This window comes from Cnephaeus nilssonii (assembly GCF_951640355.1).
Source record: "Cnephaeus nilssonii genome assembly, chromosome: 5".
NCBI classification, from domain to species: domain Eukaryota; kingdom Metazoa; phylum Chordata; class Mammalia; order Chiroptera; family Vespertilionidae; genus Cnephaeus; species Cnephaeus nilssonii.
Genome location: NC_137076.1, coordinates 58544816 through 58567954, shown reverse-complemented (window position 1 = coordinate 58567954; position 23139 = coordinate 58544816). Strand labels below are relative to the sequence as shown.

General features: G+C 39.2%; 1 protein-coding gene and 1 pseudogene across 4 annotated transcripts in view; both read right to left on the bottom strand.

The window, feature by feature from the left end:
• INPP4B (inositol polyphosphate-4-phosphatase type II B) overlaps positions 1-23139 on the bottom strand; it is a 564192-nt gene that overhangs the window by 499108 nt on the left and 41945 nt on the right. The window lies entirely within an intron of this gene.
• Positions 16337-17430, bottom strand: LOC307100789 (neuroguidin-like; annotated as a pseudogene). Its single transcript has one exon. The product of its transcript is annotated as a neuroguidin-like (transcript).

Genomic DNA, 23139 nt, shown 5'->3' with positions numbered 1-23139 from the left:
CTTAAGGAGCAATAAATTATGCTGAAAATGTTTTCAATGCCTGGCTCAAAAAAAAAAAAAAAGGGAATAGCTGTAAAGAAGCCCAACATAAAAGAACTGTTCATTGTAAAAAGTAAAAGTGAATCTTATCATTTTAATTATTCCAACTGCTCTTATAATAATTTAGTATAAAACCCATTGAAAATAAGTGTTTTATGAAAGAAAATGTCCCTGAACACACTATGCTCTCTTTTGCTTTTGGCCCAACAATGATGCTACCACTTCTAGGAACACCATTGCCAGTCACCCCTCCCCACTCACAATTCCTCTCCCCCGCCTACACTGCATTCATTCTTCAGGTTTCAGAGGTCATTATTACCTTTGAGAATTCTTCCCTGAACAACCTCCTCAAAGTTGGGTTGTCTGTCCCCACCCCCCCACCCCCCGCCGAAAAGAAAAACTAGCCCTAGCACCCAGTGGAGGCCCCAAATACAGCATAAAGCTACTGTCTTGTCCATCTGTACTCCCTACCATCTGGCAACATGTATGTGCATACACACATACACACATTCACATACATATATGCAGACTATAAGCTCCTTCTGGGCCAGGATATAGCATCTAGTATCTTTTGAAGACACAGTACAAACACATTTTTATTGAATGAATACATTGTCATAAAAAATGTAATTTTTTTTTGCCATTGGCTAAATTAATATCCAAGTCTTCTCGAACATTTTTCATTGCATTCTGCAACATTCCCCATTTTATCTCTGGCCAGGGGAGCAGAAATCCTCAGGCTGTCCACAAGTTGAAAACCTGATTGAAGTTTTGTGCATAGGTCCCTGTGGATATTTTTGCATATTGGTTTTCCACTTTGAAAACAGAAAAAATATATAATAGCACATAACTTATTTTAATATATCTGTATTGATTTTAGAGAGAGAGGGAAATGGAGAGATAGAAACATCAATGAGAGAGAAACATCGACTGGCTGCCTCTTACATGTGTCCTACTGGGGAATGAGCCTACAACTGGGGCATGTGCCCTGACCAGGAATCAAACCATGATCTCCTGGTTCATAGGTCAATGCTCAACCACTGAGCCACACCAGCCAGGCTCATATAACTAATTTTAAATGCTTACCATGAAAGTTTCTACAAATAAAAACATCATGATGGAATGTGGTCAAGATTGAGAAATGTGACATTTTAGCATTCATAACAATATTTCCAGGTGACTGGGTTACCTTTTTTTCAATTAATTTTATATTTTAACAAATATTCTCATAGTAATCATCGCTGTGACAGATTTTTAAAGCCTATTCCATATTAGGAAAATTCACTTGAAAGTCATGTCAAGCTGACCAAGCACGTGTGATATTTGTTATTTTCTGTTTTTCACACATTGACAGAGGTAGAAAGATTACACGGCCTGCTTTGTCAGATATTATATTAAGCAAATTGCGTTATGGATTCCCCTGTTACAATAGAATATTGGGGTAGCTCTGACCTTTTGTCCTTTCAAATATGAATCAGTCACACTGTAGGGACAGTTGAGAGATAATAAGAGTCTTAACCAAGGGCGGAACATAAATCATTTCAAAACCTTTGAGAACACAACAAGGCCAACTGTGTAGACATGGAAACTGGCCAAATCCAGCCTGCTAGCCAAAAATGACCATTTCTGATTGTCTAGTTTCAACAGGAAAGCCTGACACAAGGGAATTTTAAATAAAAATGGTTTACAAAACTTGAGCCCATGGTTTAGGGGTTAATGCCCTCAATTGTCTCATGCAGAAAGCCTGGTCTGAAACAATATGCTAAGTGCACACATGCACACCCACACCTTTTTCATTTGTTTGTTCTGATGCATTCTATACATCTGTGTTAGGTGCCCCAGACCTCATTCTGCATCCCCCCTGTGAGCATTTTAGAGCCTGTGAACTCCTGAAAATACTCTGGTTGCTATTAGAGTCGAGCAAATAAATCCATGACCACACGGCACCTCAGTTCTCCAACTATCTCCTCCCCATCCACCCACCCTCAAACACATACACACAGAGTTTGTTAAAGTACAGAAGAGCCTGGAGAAGGTATAGATCATCTTAGTGATTTAAAATCTCAGTGTAAGTCTGAGAGACACAATAATCCTATGAGGTGGATTTATTCAAGAATTAAAAATAGCTGACCTGCGCTAACCCTCCTCTGGTCAAAGCTGGCTTATGGCACATTTCCAGGAGTAAAGCAATCCTACAGAAACTCTTTGCAGTGAGCCAGCCCAAATTTTTCCATCATTTTCCTTGCCTGGTTAGCCTAGATCTAATACACTGCAGCACACTGTTCTAAGAGAGGGAGAACAAGATGTTCTCTTTAATCACTGAAGTAGAATGCAGTGTATATGGCAGGGGGTTGGGGAGGATCATACATCTGAAGAGGTGTGAGCCAGAAGAAAGAACATCAGAGCACTTGCCTCTAGATGTGTCCTCTTGGAAAAGTCATTCAAATTCTCTAAGCATAAATTTCTACCTGCTTTCAACTACATTCTTAATAGAAATTTGCATAAATTCTGTGAATTTGGGTTAAAAGCTTATAATTAAACATATTCTAAGTCTCTTTCCAAATATATTAACTTGTCAGTGCTGATGGAAGTCTTTTATAACTTTATGAAACTTACTAATATATTTTACTTATGAAATAAAAATGATAGGTTTAAGAGAACTATGCCTCAATATATATTAATGAACTCCCTCCTTTTTGGATTTAATCCTCAATAGCAAGATGTAACATCAAGCAACAAACAATAGAATACATTATAAAGCACCAAGATATTGCCCTGGCCAACACAGATGGAAGAGTTTCACCAGAGAAATTGGCACATGATTGAGAAGGGGAACTGAGCTTCAGAAATGCAATGCAACACAACATCACATCTTAAGGAGGAACTCAGAAATCATAAATAGTGAACTTGAACCTGTCGCATCTTTAAAGAAGGAATAAAGACTGTCATGAGGAAATGGGAAACTAGGAACCAGGAAACAAAGTGCTAGCTAAACCACTAGAGTAAACATGGTGCCAGACCAATTTTACTAGTACTAGTAACTAAGGTTCAATTGGTATGCTTATTCCTCTCTGCAGCTAGAAAATTTTCCAGAGACAATAATGAATTTTGCTTAATAAAAGGAGCATTCAAAATGCATGGGGGGAGGGAGGAAATCAGCAAGAAAAAGCAAAGTTAATAGTTAAGACATATAAAATTATTCCAGCTCTTACAAGAAGGAAACAAATTTCTGGAGGAAATTAATGATTAAATATATTCATTGACAGCTCCTTAAAAGCTATAATCTGCTGTTTAAAATTCTTTGAATATATCCACTTTTAAGATGTTTTATTTCAAGGTCAAAAAGTTATGACAAAATGCTAATTTTGTCACTTAATTTATGAGAGCATACATTTTTCTTTCCTAAAAAAAAAAAAAAAAAAAAGGATTAGCACATTCTCAAGACATTTTTCTCTTCCTTTTAAATGTCTCAGACAAAATTACATATGTGTATGCAATACTACATATAATTTACATCCAAAATATAAACCACATTTAATCTGTATGTTGTAAGTAAAAACTTAGAAATAAGCCAAAAACAACAATAACAGCTCTTTTCTTACCAAAATCATTGTGTATCTTTTCTGACCCTTTTAAAATGGTGTTGAAAGGTGTATGAATGAACACATACATCAAACAGATAGTGAAACCCTCAAAGGTCATTTCTTGCTTTCCACAGTAATGAAAAATTCAAGGCAACTGTCAGAAAATAGCTGGCACAGCACCATACTGGGCTGACATCAAAGAAGCTGTTGATTTTATGGTTACTTTCAAACAAAAAAGAAATACCTTAGTTGGGGCTCTGAAGACACTGGGACCCCACCCTGTGAACATAACTATCTTATTTTGACAAGAACAAAGAGGAACTAGCTGTTTTCCTAGGAGCATATTAGAACCCAGAGAGAGATTATTCTTCAAGAAAGATTCTCAAGAGACACCCTAGATCTCTGAGGGTTTCTTTATTACACAACACCCAAAGAGTCAGAGCCATCCCCTCTATTCCCACCCTTCCACCTCCCGCCATGGACGATGATCAGAAACTACCTGAGAACAAGAGCTCCTCAGGAAACTTAAGAAACTGGAGACCTTTGGATATATACACAAGAGCACAGAGGTTGGGGCCAGAGTATGGAGGGTCTTGAATATGAAGCTAAGAAGTCAGACTTGGTCAGAAAGGCCATAAGGGACTATGAACTCATTAAAGCAAGGGAAATACATGTTCTCAATAAAGTAGAGTAAGTCATCTACTCTTGGGGAGAGTGACTAATTAAGTATTTAAAAATAATGAAAAAGATTTGGCCCCAACATTTTCATGGCTTTCTGTAACAAAGCTTGGTTGCCTGATAGTAAAGAAAGCTGACAATGGGGTAATCCAGTATTAGAGATTAGCAAGAAAATGGAAATATCGAAACTAACCATGGGTCCAAAGGGACAAGCAAGACAGCTGAAGTCTACAAGGTGTTTATGAGTCAAGATGATATAGAAGAGGAATGAAGGCTGGATCTGTAATGCTGTGAAATATAACACAAGAGTCATGGTCACCTAAGTGTGTCCTGAGTCCTCAGACACACTCAGTGATGGATTGCACCAAAACACTCTCTCCAAATACAGCACAGAATGTAAGACTGCACCAATCCCTTTGATTGTATTTGGAGGAAGAGCACCAGTAGACAGATGGAAGGTGACCCTTGTGGTTGGAATAGATGGTTCTTCTTACCCTCCTCTCAATCAGCCGAGAATCAGTTTGGTTCAAAACAAAATTAATAAAATTGAATTTGTTTGGGTTAGATTTAGAACACTGTACTGGATTTTCATTGTTAATGCCATCATAATTCCTATAGTTCTTAAGAGAAACATTAGCTAAACTAGTGAAACAGCATAGTATGCCAACATCTTTTATTTATGTATCCTGGATTAAAATTGAGCATTTTTTAAATCATTATTATCTGTCTTTTTTAAGCTAGGATTTCAACGCATGAAAACATATAGGAAATTGTCAGTAGAAGGTACTGGTTTATGAAAACATAGTAAGAATGTGATGGAAATCAAAGCTACCATTCTTGTCCAGCTAACAAGGTGCTATATTTTTTTTCAATAAATATGTAATTCATTCAAGTCGGTCTGTTAGTTTTTTCCATCCCATTAGATTCTTAATGAGATTTTTTTCTCTAAAGAAAATAGAGATATTAAATCAATATAGCCTCCTATAAAAAAAGTACAGAGCAATCTAACATCTGCAGGAACATCCTAATTATAGATGCTGGAATCAGTAATAAAAATATATGTTAATACCTACCCATTTAATTAACCATGCTCCAAATACTTTTAATTTTATTTATATTGTACAGCAAATATTATTTACAGGGTACAGTCCATCAGTCAATCACTGACATAATCCACTGCCATGGTTTAAAAAGATATTCAAACATAGAATAATAACAGCATAAGATGCAAGTAAAATATACACATTTGCTTTTTCTCCCTAATATCTATTTAAAAGTCACCTGGATTCTTATTAAACCATTCATGGTGAGTCTGGTAATTAGCAAGAGGCATAAATTCTTTTCTTGTAGAAAAAATCTTAAGCAAAATGAATTCAATGAGTGCTTCCTTTCCTAACACCATAGAAGGCTAGAGTTAGAATGGGATTTAGAGATCATGTTCATGGGTTCTTAAACCTAGAAGGTCCATAGTTAATGCCAGATCCAGAAATTACATGGGAAATCATGAATATACTTGTGCACGTGCATTTGAGGAGGAAAGACAGTGGGGATAACATAGAGATTTCCATAGATTCTTAAATGATTTAATGAGTCTAAAAGAAAGCAGAATTATCCACTTCCCATTTATTCTACACATTAGGTTTATTCTCTACATTCTACACAGGTAGAATACACTCTATTCTACACATCAGGAAATTGAGACCCAGACTGGGGATTAGAGCTACCAAAAGTCAAAGTCATGGAACTAGTTAGTGGTTATTTGGAGGGGGAAATCCAAGGAAGCAATATACCTTTGTACTCTAAACCTAGAGGAAAATATGAATTTTAATCTGTCAAATACAAGTTTTATACACAATTAGGGTAGGTAGCTTACATCATGCAATTTGAGACCCCTACATCTGTTATAATCTTTATTTAGTATGAAGTGGTAGTCAAGAAAATGGGCTCTGCAGCCTGAGTTCAAACCCGGTCTCCCTTATTTTCCAGCAGTAAGAGCCTAACAAACACTTTTAGCCTTCCTGTGACTCTGTTTCCGATACAATGGGGATAATAGTAGTACTTGTCTTATTGGGTTCCCCCGAAACAGGACCTGATTGGGTCGTTTGTGTAAATTGTTTGTTTACTAAACTTGGAAGATGCCTCCAGAAGGAATGAGGCATGATAAGAATGAGACAGAGCTATACAGGTAGGAAGTATTGAAGCTGCTTCTATAAGCCATGGCAGCCTGGTTCATCTGGGACCTCTGAGAGTAAACAGAATGTCTCAGAATTGTCGATCCAGAGGTGGGGAGGCTGGAGAATTAACCCAGCAGCTCTTGTGCACCTTTGCCTGAGGGTTGCCCTGAGAATGCTAAATCTTCCTTGCCAAGCTCACAGACAGCTCTAGTGATTTCCTACAGCTTTGGAGAAGGCCTGAGACAGAAAGCAGATTGACAGACAGTGTATTTGAGGGAGACACTCAGCATGAGCCTGAGCTCGCACAAAATTGTCTCCACAGCAATGACTGGTCAGAGTTGACTCAAAGGACAGGGACACAAGACACTAAAAGCACTGGCTCAATTATTTGCCTCAAAGCATTGTTGTAGGGATTTAATAAAAGTAATTCAAGTTAAAGTGGTTAGAACCAACCTCATATAAAATGAAGGATAAATTCATTTAATTGTGATTATTATTCTTTTAATATTTATTGAGTGCCTACCAGAGGCCAAGTACACTGTATTAGGTAATATAAAAATAATAATAATAATAAATAAATAAATAGCACAGACTCTGCTCTCAATTTATTCCCAGTCTACTAGAGAGAACAAAGACTTCAGCATTTGTCAAGCAAGGCAATAAATTTTATGATAAAAGTATACATTGAGTCTAATTGCTATACAAAGTAGGGAGAAACACACACTGCCTAGAGATCCTAGCAATCAGAAAGGTCTCACAGAGGAGCTTGTGCCTGCATGGAATCTTGACAGATAAGTAGAAATGGCCTCAGGTTGGGGAAGCATTTCAAGTAGTGAGAGTAACATATACAGTAGCATGTCAAAGGTGCAAGAAAACATGCGATCTTGAAGAATAACAAGGGGCTCAAGGGGACTGGTACATAGAAGTCCATATGTGAATGTCAGGAGACAAAACATGATCATAAAGGGATGACTCATTTGCCTTAGTTTGGATTGTATCTTTTAAAATAAAAATAAAAATTTTTATTGATTTCAGGGAGGAAGGGAGAGGCAGAAAGAAAGACAGAAACATCAATGATGAGAGAGAACTACTGATTGGCTGCCTCCCGCAAGCCCCACACTGGGGATAGAGTCTGCAACCCTGGCATGTGCCTTGACCGGGAACCAAACCATGACCCTCCAGCCGGGCTGCCTTAGTTTGGAATTAATTCTACAGGCAATGGGGAATGATGGGAGGATTCATGCTTTAGGAACTTGTTAGAAGTATAGAAGATGGATTGGTGGAGAACAACATTGGATACTGAAAGAATCAGATGGAAGGCTATTGCATCTGATTTATCTGAGGTAAAGATGATGAAGGCCAAAACTAATCTAGAAGACTGTCAGTGAGGATAAGAGATAGAATGTATAAGTATTGGTGACTGGATATATATGGAAGTTGAGGAAAAATAATGTTTCTAAGATGACCTCCTTCTGGCTTAAGTAATTGATTGTTTAGTGATGTTTTTCAACCAAGACAGGAAATAAAGAAGAGACTACGTCTCAGAGAAAGGAAGAAAAATTAGTTCATTTTGAATATACTGACTCTAAGGTATCTACATCAAGCTCATGTTTGTTTCCACTGTAAAGTCAGCCAGAGGGATCAGCTGAAGTGAGAAAGACACAGAGAGTTTCCCATGATGCTTTGCAGGGCACTTGGAAGTACTTTTCTGGGCCCAAAACTAAAATCAGACCTTAATAAATAAACTTGATATTTTAGTTAACTACAAGCTATATATGAGCATTTTTTAATTCCAATAATTTATTCTATCATCATTAAAATATACAGTAGGTACATGATATGGATTAATGCTGTGTCTGAAATTCCACCACTAGTGATTTATTACTCTTAAGATATTGTTCTTTCCAGGAATTTTTGTTTTAAAAGTGAAAATACCTTTGGATCCACACATTGAGATGTTAATACTCAGGGCAAATCCATGTTTTTCTTCATTAATCCAATTGAAAAAAGAGACACTGAGGGAACAGGAGCTTTGGTGTGAGGCAGAGAAATTGGGGTCATTTGCACAGATGGGGAAGACAGGATGGAAAGAGAACAATTCTTCTTTAGGATCACAAGTCATCATCAAGGGACCCAGCCCCTGTCTAGAGGAAAGGTGGACTTGGGTTGAGGAGGGATTCATAGGAAATGGAAAGTAACTAAGGCCGACTTCACTATTTTAGCTCTTTGGGCTCAACTTTCAAAATCTGGTCCAGGGTCTAGTGTGAGAAAACTACAGTAGAAACACAGAAAACAGACAGAGTCATGCTTACAGAATACTGATAACAGTGTTTGTCTGTTTTTACAAAATCAGCTTATTTCTCAATAAAGAGAATTTTCCAAGGAACCTGAAGCATCTCCTTGGTTGGTAGTGAAGCCAGCAACCTAGGTCCAATACCAAGCTTCAGTTTAGAAAGTTAAGTTATATAAAGTAAAATGTTATAATAAAGATAAATCTTCATGTAATCACATTAACCTAAGTAAAAGGGTTGTGATTTTCTAAGCCTGTCTCTCAGCTTATAGAGTGGACGAACTTTCTTGACAGACCATTTCTTCAGTGAAATAATAGCATTCGTTTTCCTGCCTAATAAACTGGTACTATGAGCATCAAATCTTCATCTCCTCTATTAAGGGAAACTATTCCCACTGCCCTCCTACCATATTCTTTCATTAGGCAAGTACCTTAGGTCAGAGTTTCTTTTACCAATTATAGGCCTCATCAATTCCCCAATCTCAGTTTTAAACGACTTTAATAGGAATTTAAGTTTCCTATAACTAACAAGCAATTCCATTAGGAAAAGAATGAGAGAGGAAAAAGTGATTATGGAATTAAAGGGAAGAGACACATGCTCGTCTATTCAATACTACTCTGTACCAAGTCCTCTGAGGAGTAGTGATAATACAAACATGGAGTCTACTTCTAAGGGGCTCACAGTGAAGCATCAGAAAACAGCAGTGAGGTGCATAGAAGATGGCAAATACCCTCAACTACAGAAAAAGGAACCAACTACCTAGAGAAGCAAGAGGGGTTGCCAACGAGATAGCATTAGTCTCTCAGTCAGTCAATATATACCTATTAGGGCAGGTGCTATGTTAGATGCTAGAGATCACAATCTAGTTGGGAAGGGGAGGAACAAAGGTGTTCTGCACTTGGGAAGGGCTTGAAAGGAGATAAAATCATGAAAGATGATGAATGAGGGTGCTCATTAGCAAAGATGGTTAGGGAAGGCTTCTTTGAGGACTGGAGGAAAAACAGCCATGCAAAGTTATGGGCTGAAACTACAGCAAAAAAACAAAATTTCTAGGCAGGAACAAACTAGCTTGCCATGTCTGAAGGGCAGGAAGAGGTCAATGTCACTGTAGCAGAGTGAACTAAGGAGATAGAGGAAGCAAAAAAGTCATAGGTTACTTCATGTCACAGTATGTGGGCCTCTGGATAATGTGGTTAGAAATTTACATTTAATTGTAAGTAGAAGCCATTGAGGAGCTTTAAATGGGAATGCTATAGTTTGATGTAGGTCATAGCCAGTTTTCTCTGGCAGCATGGTGAAGAACTGACTTTAGAGGAGCAATAGTGGAGGACAAAAGACTGATTAGGAGGTTGTGGCCATAGTTCAGGTAAGAATGATAATGGCACTAATCCAGAGGAGATATAATAGTAACTTAGATCTGGGCTATGGGTAAGAAGATGGTGAAAATGAATAAGATTCAGGATACCTTTTGGTAATGGGCTGACAGAATCCTATATAATAAAGAGATAATATGCAAATTGACCATCACTCCAACACACAAGATGGTCACCCCCATGTGGACACAAGATGGCCGGCAGGGGAGGGCAGTTGGGAGGGACAAGGCCTGAAAGGGAGGGCAGTTGGAGGTGATCAGACCTGCAGGGGAGGGCAGTTATGGGCAATCGGGCTGGCAGGGGAGTAGTTAGGCATCGATCAGGCTGGCAGGGGCATGGTTAGGGGGGTGATCAGGCTAGCAGGCAGAAGTGGTTAGGGGTAATCAGGCAGGCAGCCAGGCAAGCGGTTGGAAGGCAGCAGTCCTGGATTGTGAGAGGGGTCCCAGATTGGAAAGGGTACAGGCTGGGCTGAGGGACACACACACACCCGCCCCCCCCCCCCCCCGTGCACGAATTTTTGTGCACCGGGCCTCTAGTCCTATATAATAAAAGGCTAATATGCAAATCAACCGAACAGCAGAACGACCAGTCGCTATAACTCGCACTGACCACCAGAGGGCAGACACTCAATGCAGGAGCTGCCCCCTAGAGGTCAGTGAGCTCCCACAGGGGGAGCGCCGCTCAGCCAGAAGTCAGGCTCATGGCTGGTGAGCACAGCGGCAATGGCGGGAGCACTAAGGCTGTCCTACTGACGGCTTAGGCCCGCTCCCCAGGGGAAGCGGGCCTAAGCCATCAGTCAGACATCCCCCAAGGGCTCCTGGACTGCCAGAGGGCACAGGCCGAGCTGAGGGACCCCCCCCCCCTTTGAGTGCACGAATTTCATGCACCGGGCCTCTAGTCTATTAATAAATTTTATGTGGAATGTGAAGAAAAGAGAAACCAAGGTTTACTCTCAGGTGTGGCCTGAGCAGCAATGCAAGTGGTACTCACTTTTACTGAGATGAAGAAGGCTTAGTGAGAAGGAAAAAATTAGTTTTCTGGCCATGTTGAGTTTGAGATTCTACTTAGAAATTCAACTGGAGAGAAGCAGATAATTGGGTGTATGATTAAAGAGAGGTAAAGGGGAGGTTCAGGCTAGCAATAGAAATTTGTGAGCCATCACATAAGAAATGGTCTGAAACTATGTTAACATGCTGAGATGTATCATTCAACTCACGTTTATGAGGCATCTTCAATGTGTAAAGCAGATACTGGTCCTTGTGCTGGGATCAATAGCATGGCTGCCTTTAAGGAGCTTAGGACAGCGTGTGTGCATGTGTATGTGGCTGGAGTGGGCGTGAGACATAAATAAGTAAAATACACAGCAGAAGGAAGTAGCTATAAAACAGGCCAAAGCAAAATGGAGTGGGAATACAGTGAAAGATGTGATTAATTCCAACTGAACAATCTGTTTCTCAGAGGCTGTGACATTTCAGGTGACCCTTTAATAATGTGTTGATATTGGTAGGTGAATGAAGAGGGAAAGGGTTGAAGGTCCAGTGTGGGCAATAGCAGGGAGGTGCAAAAGCGAATACAAAACACCATCGCGGAGCAGGAAGGAATGAACAAATGAGCACAACACAGTGCCCAACAGGAAAGGAGCACAGAGCCTACAAACGGAGGCCTGCCTGTACACAAGTAATGACCGTGGCTATCCAAGGAGGTCAGACAGGAGGTGGAGGAAGAATGAGAGAAAACTGATGCTGTGAAAGCTGATGCTTTAAAGATCTACTTCAGCAGTATAATTGCTCTTAGGGTCTGAATCCAGGAAATGGACACTTAGAAACTGATGCAGAAGAGTAAAAATGAAGGGTCTCCTCCCAGACTAGAGACAAGAAAGAGATGGGCCACTGAGACTAGGCTGTTATGCCTGCAAATTCTAAATAAAAAGGGTCTGTGCTGTCTCTTGCTCTTTGTCATACACCATAACATTAATTTGACTATAATTAACATCAGCAAAAAAATTAGAACACTCATGTGGTATGACAGTAGACATTAAATCCAAAAGGACCTTCAACTAAAAAATGACCTTACTTACATTTACTATTGCATGCAAACCATTGCTGAGAAATACAGAACCTACAAATGACAGATTACCTACTTACCATGTACTTATATGCCTATATTTCCCGATGACAGAACTCTCTAACTGAATACACAATATATATTATTAAAAATCACATGAGCTACACACAAATGTACATATGCACTAATATTCTTGTTATATTAGATATACTAAGATATTTCTTGATCTGAGATCTACTGACTAAACTATTTTGATACTGACTAAAATAATTTTTACTGGAAGAGCTGAAATTTGCCTGAGCTTCGATGTATATACACTTGGTAGAGAGCAGACGTGATAGTATATACCTCCATTTCGTATTCATTTCTGTATTCCTGAAGTTCCATAACTTTTAGAGCCTCGCAAAGTAAAGATGTGGGAAGAGAAAATACGTGAGCATAGAAACACGTGAGCAAGAAACTATTCTTTCCCAGTGGTAGCAGAAGGGCAATGACCAAACTTTCTGCTGTGCTGTTTCCCCAGAAAACAAAATAGATCTGGATCTCCCGAGGATAAGGGACATCTGGTCCGATGGGTGCAGTCATGGATGCCTGCCCTCCAAAAGTTCATCCTAATCACCGGAGTTGGCCTCAAGCATCATTATACCAGACAATATTTAAACTGAGATGATAATATCCAGTAGAAAACCTCTGTGGGGTTTTGTTTCATGTCTTCATGTTGTTTCCTTTAAATTTCTTTAGTGTTTGTTTTTTACAAGAAAAAGAAGAGTGCGTGTGCAAAAATATCACCTCAGAGGCTTTTCTTAAACCCATTCCTCACAGTGCTCTATAATTACTTCTTTCTTCCTATCTGGAGTGTATAATTCCAAGATGATCAGAGAAAAACTTGCCATCTGGACGTCATAAGAAAACAGTTTCCAAAACCTGCCTGCAGCCACCTGAACCAGTGCAATGGCAGTGGAGTTGGGTAAGACCGTCATCACTGCATGTGAAATGAAGACACCTTGGGGCTCATTCTCACCCAACTGCTCTTCACCATGACATCCTTTGAGCCTCTGCTTGCAGATCAGTAAGAAGAAGTGCTCTTATCCCTCCAAAGGCCGATTAGTCATAATTTGGAGAGCTCTAATTATCATGAAATTCTTCTTTCAATCTGAGTTAAAATCTGCTGCAATGTAACTTGATCGATTTGTTCTTGTTCAGCCACTGGCAACTACACTGAGCATGCTGCCTTTGAACTACTGAAGGCAGCAATTATAAGGACTCCAGTTACAACCTCTTCATGAGCATCTATTCAATTATAAGTCCCTCATAAATATTCTCTATTTTTTAACCATTTCATTTATAACCTTGTTGCCAAAGTCACTCATTAATTTTGTCTTCTGCACTTTCTGTTTGTCTTTGTTAACATAAATTCTTTATCTTAAGTATTTTAGTCTTGCAAAAAAACTGCAAAGATGAGGGAGAGCATTTTCATATACCATGCATACCCAATTTCCCCTACTATTAATATCTTACATTAATATGGGACACTTGCCCAGCAGTTGAGCATCGACCTATGAACCAGGAGGTCACTGTTCAATTCCCAGTCAGGGCACATGCCTGGGTTGTGGGCTCAATCCCCAGTAGGGGGGCATGCAGGAGGCAGCCAATCAATGATTCTCTCTCATCATTGATGTTTCTATCTCTCTCTCCCTCTCCCTTCCTCTCTCAAATCAATAAAAATATGATAAAAATTTCTTTAAAAAATATGGAATATTTGTCACAGTTAACTTATATTGATACATTATCCTATCTAATAAAGAGGGAATATGCTAATTTACGGTCATGCCCTCACAAAGATGGCAGCACTGGGCCTCTAGTATATTGTATATATTACTATGTATATTGATTCATTATATACAATATATAACTAAATTCCATACTTTATTCAGATTTTCTTAATTTTTACCTAAGAGTCTGTCTAGATATAACATTACATTACATTCCTCTTGACTGACAGTTTATCAGATATTCTTTGTTTTTATTTACCTTGATACTTTTGAGGAATATTGGTCAAGTACTTTGTAGAATGTCCTTCAGTCAAAATTGTCTGATGTTTCTCTCATGATTGCACTGGGGTTATGGGTTTAGGGTAAGAGACCACAGAGGTAAAGAAATATTTTCATATTCACAGTACATACTGGGAACATGGCATTACTGTTAATGCTGACCTTGATCACCTGGTGAGGTTTGTCAGGTTTCTCCACTGTAAAGTTATTGACCCTCACTCTCCTTTCCATACTGTATTCTTGGGAAAAATGCAGAGCCCATTATTTAGAGAATGAGTAGTTAAGCTCCATCTCCTTGAGTATAGAATATCAACATAGATAATTGAGAATTCATTTTGTATGGGATGTTTGTCCCCCACTTACTTATTTCTTAGGTAATATATGTATTATATGTATGAACCCTTGATTTATTTTATACTTTGGATAATAATCCAGTACTGTTTATTTATTTTGTTGCTGAAAATGTGTAAGCTTTAGCTACTGGAAGCTATTTCAGTTGGCTCTTGTATTTCTTTAAAATACCTCCATCATTGAGGAGTTTTGTTTGTTTGATTTAGTTTATTTATGTGTTTGTTCAAATGCTTCCTTACTTTAGGTCACTACAAGATTCTCTGGACTCACCTTGTATATCTTCTGCCCCATATATAAAATAACCCATTTCTCCTAGATGCTCTGTTTTGTTTTGTTTTGTTTTTATATTGCATAATGGCATGGGAAACCAAGAACTAAGAGGTAGGAGTGTTCACGGTTCTGAGCTAAGATTGGTCACAAGAGAAATGTAGGTGAGACTGGACGGCAAAAGTGGAGCAGTGGCCATACTGAAGTTTGGAAGGTTGGTGCTGGCCATGCGCTTCTGCAGCGATTACAGATAGGTCAGCTGTGAACCTGCTGGCTGACCCCGCTGCACGCAGCAGCTGCAGGGCCACGCTCCTTCCGCTTCTCCAACTCCCAGGTCAGGTGTCTGCTTCAGCCTCAGCTTCTCCTGCCAGATACCTGCATCATCAGAATTGGAAACTTGGAGGCTGAAGCAGGATCCAGACTATCCTCCTTGCATGGTCCAGTTTGTCCTTGCTATCCCCCTACACATCCATCTTTTCTTCTCAATGTTCTGTGGTGCTGACTTCAGGCCCAGCAAAAGCAACAGCCCTACAGAAACACTTTAACCAGTTCCCACAATGACATAAGGTCAAAGCTCTGTAATCAATGCCTTATTTCATATCAATCCCAGGGGTTCCACTTTATGACTGAATTCTGATTGATATCAACCCCTTTCCTCTTACTAATTGTGATTCAACTCAAAGGAGATAATCATTCAACCAACCACGGATTCATTTGGCTGTGCTCTTATCACTACCACATTTCTGCATATGGCCTATAAGAATATCATTAGAAGACCTGCAAATACCTACCTAAAATCAAAACCATCATACATATAGTTTTGCCCAGGCTTTCCCCATCTTCGAAATAAATTATAAGGAAAACAAATGAAGTTAAGTAGGCATGATTTCTGGTGGTCACCATTTTATTTCTAAGAGCTGACAAGTTACCTGCTTAATAATTCCTTTCAGAATCTCATAGGAAATTGTCACCAGACTCACTACCTAGTAATTTTCAGAATTTATCTTTTGTTTCTTTGAAAAGAAAGGTGTCTCTCTGGTTCCCTGTGATTCCTCAGAGATTACTAACAGAGCTTCTCTAATCACAGCTATAATTTTTTTTCTGCACCCCACGGATGTAATTTGTCTGACCCTGGAGACTTGTATTAATTTAGAGCAGTTTGACATGCTCTTACTATTTCTTGTCAAGATTGCTACCAGGTGTGGGCTAATGTCTATTACCCACTTGCCCTGGCCAAGAAAAAACAGATTAGGTGTAGCCCACAGGGGAAGCAATGCTGCTCAGTATGCAGTATATCGTGGTGCTTCTCAAACGCTAATGTGCATATAAATTACCCAGGATCTTGCTAAAATGCAGGATATTTTTCAGAAGGTGTGGATGGGGCCTGAGATTCTGCATTTTAACAAGCTCTAAGAGGTGATGATGCCGTTTGTCCATGAACCACTTGTTTGTTTGTTTTTGTTTTGTTTTGTTTTTTTCAATTCATAAGTAAAATCAGTTTTATTAACAGATTTCCACATGTCCAGAGCAAACAATACATTCCGAGGAAAAGAACCTACATACAGTGCAATTGGAAGTATCCCAGGATGACAAAAAATATATATAAATATGTACACCCACAATCACCGCCGCCTCCGAAAACCTTTTTTCTTCCGACCTTTCTTGGATATCTTCTTCCGCTTCTTAATAGGATTCTGATCCTCATCAAGATGAGGGGTTCCTCCTATCAAAGCACTGATGTCACTGAAGTGCGTGAGAGAATGAAGTTGTGAGCTCATGACATTTGCACGTTTTCGTCGTCCTTTCTCTCACTTACTGACACTTAAACGCACCATCATGCTCTCCTCATAGTTAATCCTGTGTTGATCCTCCTGACTCTGGCGAGTAACATGAGGATGCCGGGCATCACGGATTTCCTCTGGAGCATCTGAGTACTGCTCCTTAAGTTCACGAATGACAGAGCTACTCAATGCTCGCCTCTTGGCTCGTTCTAGACGCTTCTTTTCCCGCTCAGCCTCTGTTTCATCATAATGTACTGGCACCAAGCGTGGTGGAACATATTTCTTAACTGCTCCATTTGCAGATTTCTTCCCTGAAGCCCCAGCCTGTCCTTCCTCTGCTTCATCTTCCTCATCCTCAGAGCTCAACTTGCTCATCATATTGCTGGGATGAGGCTTAAAAACAGAGTGGGTCATTCTCACTGAGGCTGCCTGTCACTGCAGTCTTGACCAGTTTGTCAATTTGATACTTCAGTTTTTGGTCCAAGGGACGAAGTTTTTCCAAAACCGTGCGAATCTCCACCAGTATCAGAACAGCAGCATGGCCCTGAAGAGACAGACCCTCTGGCTCAAATCCATAAGGTACATGAGCAGCAACTGGTCTTTCACTTCCAAGAGGCTGAGACCCTTCTCTGTAGGATAGGCTCCAGCTTGAACTTTTTTTGTCAGAGCTTGAATTTGTGCAGTTACAGCCATTACCTGCTCCTGAAGGTTTTTCAAAAGTGCCACCGCTCTCGGCAGGTCTGACTCCAGCACCTCCGTAGGCACCGGCGCCGCCATTGCCACCCATGAACCACTTGTTGATCAGTGAGAATAAAGTGAGAAGCAGAGGCACATTTCCAGGGAAGCTAATGAAGCTCCAAGGACCATCACTTGCACTGCCTCCCTTGGATATTGACAGTTGCCAGGAGCTATAGGATATCGTGGTCGGCAAACTGCAGCTCGCGAGCCACATGCGGCTCTTTGGCCCCTTGAGTGTGGCTTTTTCCACAAAATACCATGGCCTGGGCGAGTCTATTTTGAAGAAGTGGCGTTAGAAGTTTAAGTTTAAAAAATTTGGCTCTCAAATTTCAATCGTTGTACTGTTGATATTTATTTGGCTCTGTTGACTAATGAGTTTGCCGACCACTGTTAGGTGAATGGGAGGAAATCAGGCTGCAATTAGAAAGCATTTCTGGCAAAGTACTTAGAGACCTCAGAAAAAAAAAAAGACCTAGATCTCCAAGGCTTGAATAATTTGTTGTGACCTCTCATTCCAAATATTCAACATGTATCTAATTTTGTAAATGATTTTATGTTCTCTTATTCAAAATGGGCCCCCAAAAACATATAAATTTCATAGCCAGAAGACATGAGTATATGCCAGTGAAGAGTAGGAAATTCAGAGCCATACAAAACCAGACTTGCCAGCTAATAACGAGCTGGGGGCAGACACATTGATTCTGGCCTGAGTTTGAGGATGATCATGAATAATGATCAGAACTCAGTTAAAGGCTACTTTTAATCAGACTTATTCCTTAAGTATCAAAAGGCAATGCAAAAAAATGTACAAGACAGAAGGATAGATAGGAATGAATATCTATATTGCCTTCCTTATATCTCATGGATGGACGTCCAAAGTTTGGTGGTCTAGTAATCCGAGTGAAGAAAGATGCCCACCTAGGCAGAGTGTTCTATAACTGTGGACTTCTATATGTGATGGACAGACTCTAGGGTGACACCAAATGGTCCTCACCTCCTAGTGTTAAGGTCTTTGTGTAAACTGCTCCCCTTGTAACTTGCTTCTAATCAATAGAATATGGCAAAGGTAATAGAATGTCACTCCCAGTATTATATTGATTACATTGTAGCAGACTGGAGAGAGAGGACAGACAGGCAAGACTCCCCACTTGCCTTGAAGAAGAAGTCACATGTGAACTGTCTATGGAAAGAGCCACATGTCAAGGAACTGTGGGTGACTTCTAGGAAGCCTACCCTAGTCTAGCCCCTCCACAATCCCAAGGAACTGAATCCTTCCAACAACCACATGAGCTTGGAAAAGAACCTGAGGTCCAGATAGGAATGCAACCCAGCCAACACTTTGATTACACCTTGGTGACGCTGGGCAGAAGACCCAACCAAGCCTGCCCAAACTTATGACCCACAGAAACTATGGGATAATAATACTGTATGTATTGACGTAAGCCACTAAGTCTGTAGTAATGTGTTACACAGCAACAGAAAATTCATATAAAGCATCAAGCTACATTGGTACCCAGAAACCACTTATACTATCATATGAGGCCATGATACTTCTTCTGAGAGAGGCACCAAATATTGTCCCCCAGGCCCAATATACTGATTCCAGAACACAAAGATCTTGCCATCCATGCCCCTGGAGCTACCTACCACTCCTTCTCTTAGTCTGTCTTACTAGGCTTAGGAGTTTTCAGTGTATGTCTTTAGGGACCTCCATGGAAGATGTTGGCATAACCTATGAGAAAGACTAGCTATGTAATTCTTAAGACTTAGTACAAAATGAAAGGGTGGGGCCCCTTTCAAATTTTTAAAAGAATTACAGGATGATGACAGCACAGCATTACACAAAGCATTGGGCCCATCTAAGAACAGGGCACTGTGCAACTGCAACTATTATATTCAATATGCCTTCAGCAAATTATTCAAACTGAGCCTCAGTGTACTCGTCTGTAGAAAATGGCATGCAATAACTGGCAGTAAATAATAGTGTGAAATGTGTGTATGTGGAAGTTCCTGGTCTAGGTTAGGTACTCAATAAATACTCGCTCTTTAAATCTTCCTTTAGGTCTGCTTATTATTGAAACATCAGCCTCAAACATACACATCTTTCGTTATTTTTTCCAAATACAGATAATATAGGAACTTCAGTTGTCCTAAGACACACTTGTCACAGGTAAAACCAAAAGATGATTTCTTTTGAGAATTGTTACTTGTTTGCAGATCTTTCTTCCTGCTCTATTATTTTTTAAATTGATAAGTTACATAAAGATTTACAGCACAAATTTGAAAACATCTCAACATTTGCAAAAATAGATGTTTGCCATTTTATTACCCTAATCTTATAATCCACTATTTAGGAGAGCGTACTCCCATCTGTTATTCATGAGCAATATGGCGCACTCTGCCTACAATCAGAGATATCACAGTGCAGGTTCTCAACTGGGTAAGTGTTGGAATTCAAGCAGGTAGATTGACAGAAAAAGGCTCTCTGGTGATTCTGATAAGGCAAGTATACAACTCACTACCATTACTTGGTTTGGATTTATTATTTTAGGAAAGATTTCCATACAGTTTGCCTTCTAGGAGTGGACAGGGTTATGCTTGTTTTCTATAACATTTTTTATGCGTCTATAGCTTTTTACAAATTGCTACTCCCTAACCTCTCCATCATGTAAATTTTTCTTCAGGCAATATATGACTTTTAACATTGGGTCAGAGATCTGTTCATGCATACAATAAGAGGGCTGATGGTCTACATTCAGAACATTCACACTTGCCCACACCCATGAGTACAAGAACCAATGCAGCCTTGGAGGAGTAAGCTGCATTACCAACTTTTTTATGTAAACAGGATAGGTAACTTCCTATCTGCTTAAGTAGAGTTAATATGCTCCTAATTTCTAGGTGACCACCGCAAGAGCCCACTCCAACTTGGTCACTAACAGAATCAGAGCCAAATGTCCCAGGCATCTTAAGATTAAATTCAGAATTATTTTTTCTGAGACAATTTTATAAATGCCAGTTGTAAGTATTGAAATTATTAAAATTATAACTTAGATTTATTATAATGTGTTGGATGGCATTTTGTGGGCTAACCTGGCACCCTAAACCTTGGTAACTGTGTCTTAATTATGTAAGTAATTTATAAACTTTTGGAATACAAACTCCACATTATTTGGGGGTCTTCATGAATCTATAGCATTTAAAACCATCAATAGTACAGACCAAAAATTATGATAAAAGAAAATGATGCCTTAGTAATATACGTTCATTATTCTAGTGGAATTCTTTCTATTCTTATAAATTTGTTTCCCAGATATTATTATTATTATTATTATTATTATTATTATTATTATTTTGTACCAATAGGGCACACTGAGGTCAATATGGGTGTGTCATCCCTCCCTCTTTTCCTGTGTTTCATGTTCATAGATTAAAAAGTCATGGCAGAAACCATGAGAGGTTGGCCCATGTTCCATCTAAGAGATCAGGAGGCTATATTTGACTTTCAAATAACAGAAAAGTAGACTTTGACTATACTGAGGTAAAAATGAACAACAAAAAAAGGAAAATAAGGAAAGAAAGCAATTAGAAAGGATAAAAAGAAAGTTAGAACACCATGAAAACCACGTGTTGATGTCGGGTCCCAAGGGCAGACAGCACAAATGGAGTAAAACAAAAAAACTAGACCCCAGGGAGTTGAGCCGGAAGCAAAGCCTGCAGCAAGTGTCCACAGCTCGCAGTACTCCTTAGAGAAATGAGATCCTATTTATTAAGTAAACCTCATTACTTTCATATTCACAGCAGAGAAAGAAAGAACAGGGCAACTTCTGGCAACTTAATGACAGCTTAAATAAGTTCAGGTTCAATTCAGAGAGAATTACATCTTTTCTTTAAAGTGAACATTATTTCCACAGCTTATTAATGTCAATTCCACAAAGCTAAGTATTTGCATCTTCACATATGATAAAATGCAGAAGGCTTTCTCCTCTCTGACCTTCAATAAAATTCCAGAAGAGTGGTAATCACAGTTTTAACCAAGGTTGAATATCAGAGGGATTAAGAGACAGAGGTAGGGTCAAATAAATGTTCAGGTTAGAATCAATAGGACATATTCAAAACACAAAATGTGATGGAGATAGGGCAAAAAAGCAAAGTTACATTTGACTTGATACATGCTGAGGACACATACATTTGGCACTAAGAATTAAGGCATTAATATACTCTAGAAAAACAATTTTCAGTTTAAACCAAAATTCGATTCTGTCTAGACTGAATCTGATCTTAATGTACTTCTCATAAAGGTGTCAGAAGCCGTGCGATGGTTTCTTTTCTGGTTGCAAATATAAAATTAATGAGAATATAGATAGCGCCTATGAGTTCATTTATCTCAAGATCATAGAGGCTTCAGAGAAATCAATCTCATAATACTCACTGAATTTGTGAGCTAAAAAGTGCTTTAAAAAATGCACAGTAGCATTGCTGTGGTTCTTTATGTGCATGTGAGACCCTCTTAAAACTTGGCATATTTCAACAAGACAGTGGTGGGACTGGGTGTTGGTGTAAGAGGTGTTGTTAGGGAAGCAGGAGTGTGGTGAGGTTGCTCATTTAGAGATTTATCCTATAGGGATGAGTAGGTGGGCACTTCTCCCTCCAATTATAAAAGAAATAACTTGCATCATGACCAGTGTTGCTCAACTGGTTGAGCATCATCCCATGCACCAAAAGGTTACTGGTTCAATTCCCGGTCAGGGCACACACCCAGGCTGAGGGTTCGATCCCTGGTCGGGATGCGTGAGGGAGACAATCAATCGGTTTCTCTCTATCCCTCTCCCTTTCTCTCTCTCTCTAAAATCAATGAAAATACATTTTTTAAAAAAAACAAATAACTTGCACTCTGCCTGTCCCTCAGGAGTTTCCCTCTGCTGATGAGTCACCTTCCTACCTTTGATCCTATTCTCACAAGTAGGCTTGACCTCCTCCCCACTGGTTGTCCTGCTATGAACAGACCCCAACTCTGTATAGATAGGAACAGGAGGCCACACCTTTCCGTCATTATGTGAAGAAACATCCTTACAGCCAGTGCTGTTCAATGTGGAATGGGTCATCTTATAAGAAAGTGATTTTCATGCCACCAGAAACACCCAGGCCAGTCACTGGCATAGATAAGATGCAACTATGAAGTGGATGGTTGTGGTTAGATTAGATAAGCATTTCCCATTTAGAATTTAATAAAATTTGAGAAGTACAAAGCAAAACAAAGAGGAAAAACATCAGATTGGATGCAAGATTTTGCAAGGGAGAAAGAATCTATAGAATCTATGAGAATGAATCTTTATAAATTAGGATGTAAGTCCTCGTTTATGGTGTAGATCATTGATATTACAATCTTAAACATAACAAATGTAACAATAAAAGAAAACCTCATGGAAAGGGACTTTGCATGAGAAAATAAGCATTAACAATAAGAATTTAACTACTGCCCTTAAAAGAATTACTAAAGAAAGGTCGTATTTTGCTTGTTAGTCAGTGTCAGCTGCAATGACGTATTTCTTCTTTTTGTCTTGTTAACCTTTTATAAAGCAATGTTATTTTAAATTAAGTTGGATATCTTCCATATTAGTAATATTTGTGTTAGAGGAAAGACTGAAGCACCAATGCATAGACCATTTTTATTGACCTGGCTTCCTTTCCCCTCTTCTCAGTTTTTAGTCCTCAAGTTTCATTTTTATGCACCCATTGTGCAAGATT